The sequence below is a fragment of the Adiantum capillus-veneris genome, chromosome 16 (genome assembly GCF_014529385.1).
Source record: "Adiantum capillus-veneris isolate H3 chromosome 16, ASM1452938v2, whole genome shotgun sequence".
Classification (NCBI taxonomy): domain Eukaryota; kingdom Viridiplantae; phylum Streptophyta; class Polypodiopsida; order Polypodiales; family Pteridaceae; genus Adiantum; species Adiantum capillus-veneris.
Window position 1 is genome coordinate 106,169,520 of NC_140946.1, and position 9,366 is coordinate 106,178,885.

Consider the following 9,366-nt stretch of genomic DNA (forward strand, 5'->3'; position numbering starts at 1 on the left):
ACCTTGAAACAAAAGAGCCAGAACTTATAGCACCGGACAACGAAGATGCGTTAGATGGAACTCCATTCGTAGAGGAAGACTATTAGAGAGGAAATTTGGTTAGACAACCTACCTCCTGATATGGACATGGATGTACAATCTGTGTACGGGGATTGAGGATCTGAAGCTTCTGGAATGTCTAAACCATCGACCTTGAAAACATTACCCTCTTACTTGGGAGATAACGAAGATGAATCCATAGTGTGTAAGAACACTCAAGTAAAAAGAGAGGAACAGAACCTAGAAGTAGACAATATTCATTCAATCATGTCTACACCCATCCAATACACTCTTACTTTGGGAGAATTGCCAAAAATCATACCATATTTATGGAATGATCTACAAAAAACCCTAGAAAAGGTGGGGATAACGGGGCGCATCGTAGAAAATTTGGAAAAATTGAAACATGAAATGGACAACAAAGAGATTCGATCTGTTCCAATGAACAAAGTTGGAGAATACTACGAAGGGTAAGAAGGAAACACCACCCTTACAATGATATATAATAACATTGAAACCATTGCAATACTGGATAGGGGGGCAGGCATAGCCATAGCCACAAAAACAATATGGGAATCCTAGAGACAACCAGCCATTAGACAAGCTCAAAAGAAATTGCAATTGGCTGATGGACATATTGAAAGGCCCTTAGGACTGCTAAAAAAAGTGATAGTTAATTCATGTGGGATTGTATATCAACACACTTTTGCCATAATAGACTTTGGAAAGAAACTCAATTACGAAATCATATTGGGAAGACCTTTCATGCGATAGGTACAGCTTATCCAAGATAGGGGAAACAACTATCTGTACTTGAAGCAAGTGGGATCTATAACAAGGGATAATCTAAAAGATCACACTTATACATATGTCATGAAGATGCCCATACAAGAGTTTGATTCAGCCTCTTGGGCTGAAACTAAGCTTCCCCCTTGGTTAAACAAAGACACTCCTATTTGGATGTGCGGAGCTTCAGAAAACGGAAGCTTAAAAAGAGAACAATGTACCTTAGAAAAGGATTGCATAGATGAAGCCTATGTACCTGAACCCTTTCCATAACATTTGTTTGAGCCATTTGAGAGGACTCAATTTTAGCGGCAATGGATGTATGTGTGAATACGTCTATGCCTACTCAATTTTTCAATGAGGATGGATACGACATAATTCCTATCCAAATGGATTCAACCCTCCACATTGACAATGAAATTGAGGAACTCAAGGACTTGATGAAATCTCAGCAAGTCTTTTCAGACCCCTACTACGATGCAACAGATGAGTTAGAAGAACACTCAGCTAGCTCAAAAGATTCGGGGTCAAAAAAAGAACATGTGGGAGCTAAGTTACTCCTAAAAGGAGGGGAGGAAAAGTTTGTTGACTTTCCTAACCAGAAATGGAGAAGACAAAAATGGTTTAGACAAAAAAAAGACACCAAAAACATGAAAACAAGACCTATGCCATCAGTCTCCAGTAGAACACAGTTCTTGATGCAGATAGATGCACATGATTGTGTCAAGGACAAAATCACTGGCAAATATCCTTTTAAAAAAAATCCAGAAATGTCAAAAAAATGAGAAAAACAAGGAAGGATACTCAAGCAAAGCCAAACAAATAGGACAAGGAGCTAACCATGACACGAGTTGAGCGAAAAAAGAAATATCAAGAGTTGAAAAAAGCTCTAAAGGAGATATATACAACAAAAATGGAAACCACAGAAGAGGATGGTAGAGATATAATGAGTGTTCCATCCCATTATAAAAAGTATACTCTCTAAGATCTAAAAATCATTGTCGAACAACCTATTAGAGAACTACGAAAATAGGGCAAGTCCTAGGAAGGGCCTAAAATCACGAAAAAGATAGATTTGGCTGAACCTGGAGAAGACCCTAAGCATGCCTACATTGCAAATGAACTAACAGAAGAAGAAGAAGAGCTTTTACTAAGCTTACTAAAAGAATATCGAGATATCCTCGCTTGGTCTTAAAAGGATCTCAAGAGTGTCGATCTAGAAATATGCCAAGATACCATACCCATGAGAGATGATGTGAAACCAAGTAGATAAAGGCCATACACATACTATGAAACATTTTCCAAGAAGATCAAAGAAGAGATTGAGAAACTAAATTCATTCATGAAATTGAACACACAGACTAGGTGTCTTCAATTGTGGTCGTACCCAAGAAGAATGGAAAATTACGAGTGTGTGTCAACCTCAAGAAAGTGAATGCAGCTACCATTAGAGACAGCTTTCCTCTTTCAATCACTGAGCATGTGTTAGAACGAGTTGTAGAAAAAGAAGCTTACAGCTTCTCAGATGTCTTTTTAGGATACAATCAACTTTTGGTTGACCCAAAAGATCAGCATCAAACTTCTTTTGCAATAGAATGGGCTATTTTTGCCTATCAGATTATGCCCTTTGGGTTAACTAATTCTCCTGCCACATTTCAAAGATTGATAAGTCATGCTTTCAAAGAATATCTAAGGAAATTCTTGGAAGTATATATGGATGATCTATGCGTACATTCATCAATCCGGGCTGATCATTTTGAACACCTCAAAAAGATATTGGACTTTATAGGATTTTCTTAAATCCTGAGAAATGCACATTCATGGGTAGACAAGGAAAAATTCTTGGACATATAGTGTCAAAAAATGGCATAGCTACTGATATGGATAAAATTCATGTTATTGCTAATCTGCCTAGACCAGCAAAAGTCAAGGGGGTTCAAGCCTTCATGGAACATTGTGCATATTACATATAGTTCATTTACATGTACGCTATAATTTCAAAACCCATGTATAGCTTGATTACACATTTTGAGTGGACTGATGACTATGAAGAATTCTTCATGAAGCTTAAGCAAGATCTCACCTCAGTTCCAATATTGAAAGCACCAGATTGGGATAAGATATTCTACATACATGTAGATGCTTCAAATTTTTCCATCGGGTGTATACCAGAAGACAGAAAAATAGATTTTCCTATTTCTTTTGGTAGCCGACAGTTAAACATGGCAGAAAAGAATTACACCACCATCGAAAGGGAAGGATTAGGAATGATCTATGCCGTAAAAATGTATAGACACAACCTATTAGCGAACCAATTTTGTGTTCTTCGTGGACCACCAAGCTTTATTGTACCAGGTCAACAAGCCATGCAGCATAGGAAGAATAGTGAGATGGTTCATCATGCTTCTGGAATTTGATTTCACTGTGGTTGTAAAAAAGGACACTACTCATCAAAGAGCAGATCATTTCTCAAGGATTGTTTCAAGGAAATTACCTAAAGGAGTAGATGATGATCTACCAGATGCCTATTTGTTCTCTGTGGAAATGATACCTCGATGTTTGGAAGATATGGTGTCATTGATGACCATAGCTCAAGTGGATTCACAAATACCATTTCCTATTACAATTGGATTAATCGAGCAATTGGCTATGTATCAATTACTAGATGGTAGGCTATACAAAAGAAATTGAGGTGGAATATTTCTCTTATGAATTAATCCTGGAGAGAAAAACCAATACCTAAGTCAAGCATATATTACCATAGTGGGACTTCACTTTGCGAAAGACCAAACTATGAAAAGGATCTTGAAACTTGGAGTATTTTGGCCAACTAAGAGGAGTGATGTTCGCTTTTATGTAAAGGACTATCCTCAATGTCAAAAACAAACACCCATACCTCACGTAACATTGTTACAAATGTTACTTGTTCCTAAGTGGAGTAACTATCTAGCTACTTACTTATTGAGCCGAACATTTCCTGAGGATATGAGTAAACGTCGTCAAAGAGCAATTGAAACTGAAGAAAAGGACTATGCTCTTATTGAAAATAAATTGTATAGGAGAGGTAAGGATCAACATCTGCATCTTTGTGCAAATGAAGACGAATATATTCCGATTATAGAACAAGCACATGCCGGATTAGCTGTAGGTCACTTTTCTAGTGAGACCACCACAAGAGCAATCTTGATGGCAGGCATATGGTGGCCAACACTTTTTGCAAATACCAAAGAATATGTTCAAAGATGTGATGCTTGTCAACGAGCAAAAATGCCAACACGAGTAGATAGCATGCCCTTAAGACCAATCATGGGAGCTAGAGCTTTCGCAAAATGGGGTATAGACTTTGTTGGCCCAATATATCCACCTGCTTATAGAACCCAAGCTCAATATATTATTGTAGCTACGGATTATATTGACTAAGTGGACCGAGGCTAAAGCAACTCAGAAGAATGATGCCAGAACCACTACCGCATTCTTATATGAGTATGTGTTTACAAGATATGGACTGCCAATAGAAATTTTCAGTGATAGGGGAACTCATTTCCTCAATGAGGTAATAGAGTACTTGCTTAATGAATTTATGGTCATCCATAACAAATCAGGTTAACAAGCAAATGGACAAGCTGAGCATACAAATAAGATTCTTAGCTTGGTATTGACTAAAGTTTTTCAGGATGAACAGACTGGGAAATGAATCTCCATGCTCCTCTATGGGCTTATCGAGTTTCATTCAAAACAGCTTTAAATGCTACACCCTTTAACCTTGTTTATGGTCTCAAACCATGGTAGAGCCAACTACGGCTATACATAGACAGGATTGTTCAACCCATGCACACAGTCGTCCTAGAGTACGCCGTCTAGGAGGGGTAGAAGAGTACTAAGTAATTAAGGGCAATGTTTGAAGAGGGAGGAAATATTTTTGATATTAACGTGTGATTTTTTGCAAATTTACTATAATGCCCTCATATATCATCAATAGGGAAAATTTAACAGACAATATCTCCCCGATGAGTGTAACTAGTGTATATACTATAAGAAAAAATCATCAAAAAATAGTCCTTTTTGGTTAGTCTTTATCATTTTTCTTGATATTGAGACTTAAAAACAGAGAAATCCAACAAAAAACAATAAAGCTGTGTTTTTCAATGGATTTTCTTAATTATTGTATTTTTACTTTTCTTTTTTAGCGCATTTTGTTATTTTCTTTGATTTTTTCAATAAACATGTCAAATTTAATAATAAATAGCAACGGAGCTCATACGGAAAAACTGAAGACACGATGGTGATTAGAAACACAAGTCGGACAAGCACAGAAAATTTCAATGAAATCAGTAGATGAAAGCGGGAAGCTTAAATTAGGTGGCTAGACCTACTTTTGCAGAATTCTTGCAGAATGAGCTACAGGAATCTGATTGGGGAAATTTTTGAGTTTAACATAGATTTCACGGCCTAGTAGGACTAATGGGGGAATCTGGAAAAAAAGGGTTTGGGAGGTCCGGGTATAGATATCCCAGGTAGGCTAAAACCACCTCATTTCCACTTCTTGCCTTTGGAGAGAGAGCATTTCGACTTCTTTGCGTGTACTTTTCGGCGTCTACAGTCACCCGTTTTTAGCGTCGTCTCACACAAGACATGAGGGGTAAGTTCTTTACTCAACAATGATCCATTTTGTATGGCCAATAGCTGGTCTAAATCCCTAGAAAAAACCCTAGAATCCGAGTAGTACACGAAGACCTACGACTAAAATCGACCATAGCGGCCTGTCAGCTCAACCAAATCATATGAGATTTGAATGAAGCATTCCCCAACATATTAGAACACTTCTATAGTTACAATTCACCATTCGGCAAAGGTCGAGGGGGTCCCAAGTAGAAAAGCTAGGTTTTTGGCAGATGCGAGAATTGAGTTCTGACTCCAGAGACAGCTTACCTACGAGGTCTATACACGATATATATGATTAATTTTGAGAAATCAATTTAGCAAAGCCCTCAAAAAGCAAAAAAGGGCTCGAAGTCTACAAAGCGTCAAATTCGAGATACGGGCGTCGGGGTCAAACTGACTCCAAATGGGCCAAAATTGGATGAGTTGCTTTATGACTATGTTGCGGACAAGTCCATAGCTTTAAAGGTGACTACCCAACTCAACAAGCAGTGTAGTCACAAAAATAAAAGATTTCAGAGTCGACAAAGTAGAGAGTGATGCCGGCAAGATCAAACCTTACCAAATTCAATTTAGGACTTGTTTTAGGTGTATAGAATGTGTTTAGGTCAAAAATTTTAAGTTTTGCAAGAAAAATGTGACTCCTGTAAATAATCGTGATTATTTAATTTTGCATTATTTTTGCTTGAAAGTTGCATTATCACATCACTTATCACTTGTACACACCTAACACATGACAAATTTCAAGTATGAGCTAAAATGATCACATGTAACTTTAAAAATTGCCAAAAAACACAAAGAAGTATTTGCAAGCAAATTTTGAGTTATGAGCCACATTTCTTGATCCAAATCACCTCATATCACATGTACAAGGTTTATACAATGCCTAGAACCAAGTTGTACCAAAAAATGTTCATTTTGGTAAAAAAGTTAATAATCACGATTATTTACATTTTGGCCAAAATGGTAGAAATTTGTAATTTTGCCATCATGCATCTAAAGTACATGATGTGCTAAGCCCACTAGCCAAGTTTGAACAAATTTGGAGCTGAGAATCTCAAAATCTCTTTACATCTACTGTTTCAGAGACCTAAAGCCTACATCTGGTACGATTTTCATCCTATGCATCCAAATGAGCCCATCTCTCACTCAAAGTATCTATTTGATATATACTTCAAGCCTGTAATGTCAAATTTGCAAAAAGTTGAAAAGATTACTCAACTGTAAATAATCATGATTATTTACTTTTGATGCAATTTTTTGTTTGGACTTTATAATTTTGTTCCTTAGAAGTTTTTATGCATCTATGCATGTTCAAAAATTGATTTGAAGCAAATTGGACTCAATTTGTTAGCATTTCAGTCTGAAGGACATTTCAGAGAAAGTCTGCCAAATTTACTATCTTTGGCACTCTATTCACTCAACAGGAGCCATGCAAGTAGCAGAGAAGGCCAAGAAGAAGCTCAACCAAAAAGTAAAGTTGCAAGAGCTACCAGCATAACAACTGGACTCCGACTCAATCAAAATCTCCAGAGCAACCTATCTTTCAAGAGAACATCTTGAAGAGCATAACACCACAGTGTTCACCAGCAGATTCAAGAGCGAGGAAGGACATCAAGTAGAGCTGCAACTTCTACCCAAAGAAGTGTATGATGTCGTTGCAAAGCCCGAGACCAAAGAAGCAAACCAAAGGCTAGGACTCAGGGACTTCTATGAACAAGAGCGGTGTAGAGTGGACTTCCAAAAGGCTTATGAGCTTTTTCCACGATCAAAGAAGATAGAACCGCTCAAATCTCTGACCCACAAGGGAATAAGGTTAAAGTAGTGATTACCAAGGAGATAGTGGCAGAAGCACTCAGACTGCCAACAAAAGGAATGACAATGAGGGTAAGAGATAGAAAGAAGACAGGTACTTCCACCAAGGAGACCGTCGCTGCGACATTTATCGACATCATCCACAAACAGGTGGAAGAGCCCGCAAGGTTGTACCATTAGCATTTCCACTTCCTTGCGAAAAGACTGCCAAGGTGTACAACATCAAATCATGTGATTGCCACAACCTTTACACAAGTCTTCAAATCAACCACCAGGCAACCAATTGACCATGCACAATATGTTTTGTCCACATTGAAGGGGACAAAGAAAGAAGGGAAAATCACATACCTGGGAGCAACAGAGGTTTTGACTAGGATTGCTTACCATGCCATCGGCATGGCCAACAACTTTCCGCCTGCCCCAGATCACAACACTTGGATAGTGTTAGCACAACCTTCTCCTCGAGCTACAAGATCTACCAAGAGATCATATAAGTCAGATGAAAAGTCTGCTGAAAGCTCACCAAAAAGACAAAGTAGTGAAAGCTCGGATAATGAGGAAAAGAGAGCACGACAGGAGTAAATGAAGAGAAAAGCCATGACAACACACCAGGAGGAGCCTGTACAAAAACAAGCCCGCTTTGAAAGAGAAAAGCAATCCTACGAACGCAGCCACCAAGCACAAGGCAAGTACCCAGCAAAGTGAATGCCCATTGAGCTGAAAGGACCAAGATCCAAGAATCATACAAGGAAGCATGCTGAAGATCCCATAGAATCCCTGGAAAAGATGTATCAAGAAGCAGAAGCCTTGATGTTGAAGGAAGCCCAATAAGCGGCTAGAAAAGTGAAAGAGGCGGTAGAACAGCAAAAGCAAGTAGAGGAAACAACTGAATAAGGAGCAGCACAACACGATCAGGGTGAGGTGTCTCCCCTGCACTCACTTCACCCGTTTCTGAACAGCATGATCACCCCATGCCGAGTCCACCACCTTCATCAACAAGCAAAGCCATAGAAGCTGAACATACAAAAGAGGCAGAGCCTGAACAAAGAGAAGTAGTTGAACCAACACAACAGACATTTAATCTACACAAGAGCAACACAAAGAGCAAGAGCCAGAGCCCGAAAGGACAGCAAGTCCTGAACAAGAGGACAACACAAAGTTAGAACAACCAAGAGAATAGGAGGCCGAGGAAACACCCTCTATCTCAGCACAACAAGAGAAGGCCGAGGCATCCACAAAGCCTCACGATAACAAAACGACAGAAGATCAGCCAAAGCCACAAGGGCAATAGCAACCAGTAGCCATGACGCCGTCAAAGGATACACAAGAATCTGTAGAAACATCAAGTCAGCTGGCGAGAAACGAAGATTGGCAATCAAAGGACGAAGTGATCCTGCAAGTTAATGAGTATGCTAAGCAAATGGAGGACATGACTGAACGGCTTCACTCAACAGCACTTAGTCGTAGCACAAGGGCCAAGGAAATGGTGATTGACACACTCCAAGGGGAGTTAGACAACCGATTAAATGTCATCACCGATCTACAAAGGCAAGTGGAGGAGTTGAGAGCGGAAGCTGAACAACATCAACTCGCAAGGGATAGACAACAGAAAGAGACGGAGGAGCTTGATGAATCGCTTACGAAATTGTCAAATGCATGTAAAGCAAAGGATGAACACCTGACAAAAGTCACAAATGACTTCTAATGACAACCCTGTCAGTTCAGAAGATTCAAGTTCAGTTAGATGTTGCCAATGCCTCCCTATAGTACTCAGAACAAAGAATAAATGATCATGCAATTTTCCTGCGGAAATTTTCCTGTGGCCATCAAAGGCACAAACGAGGTCTACAAGGCATTAGAGAAGAAGAATAAAGACCTCAAGTTGGAGCTTAAATTGGAGCAGTCTCAGTGTAGAGACCTCGCTTTGATGCGAGTCCAAAGAGAAGACGAGCTGCTGAAAGAAATCGCAGAACTTAAAAGAATCAACCAGCTATTGAGAGAGGGACGGCCAGAAACCCAAGAGGAGGCAGGCACTTCTGAGCAACCACAGATAGAGATCCCCTCATC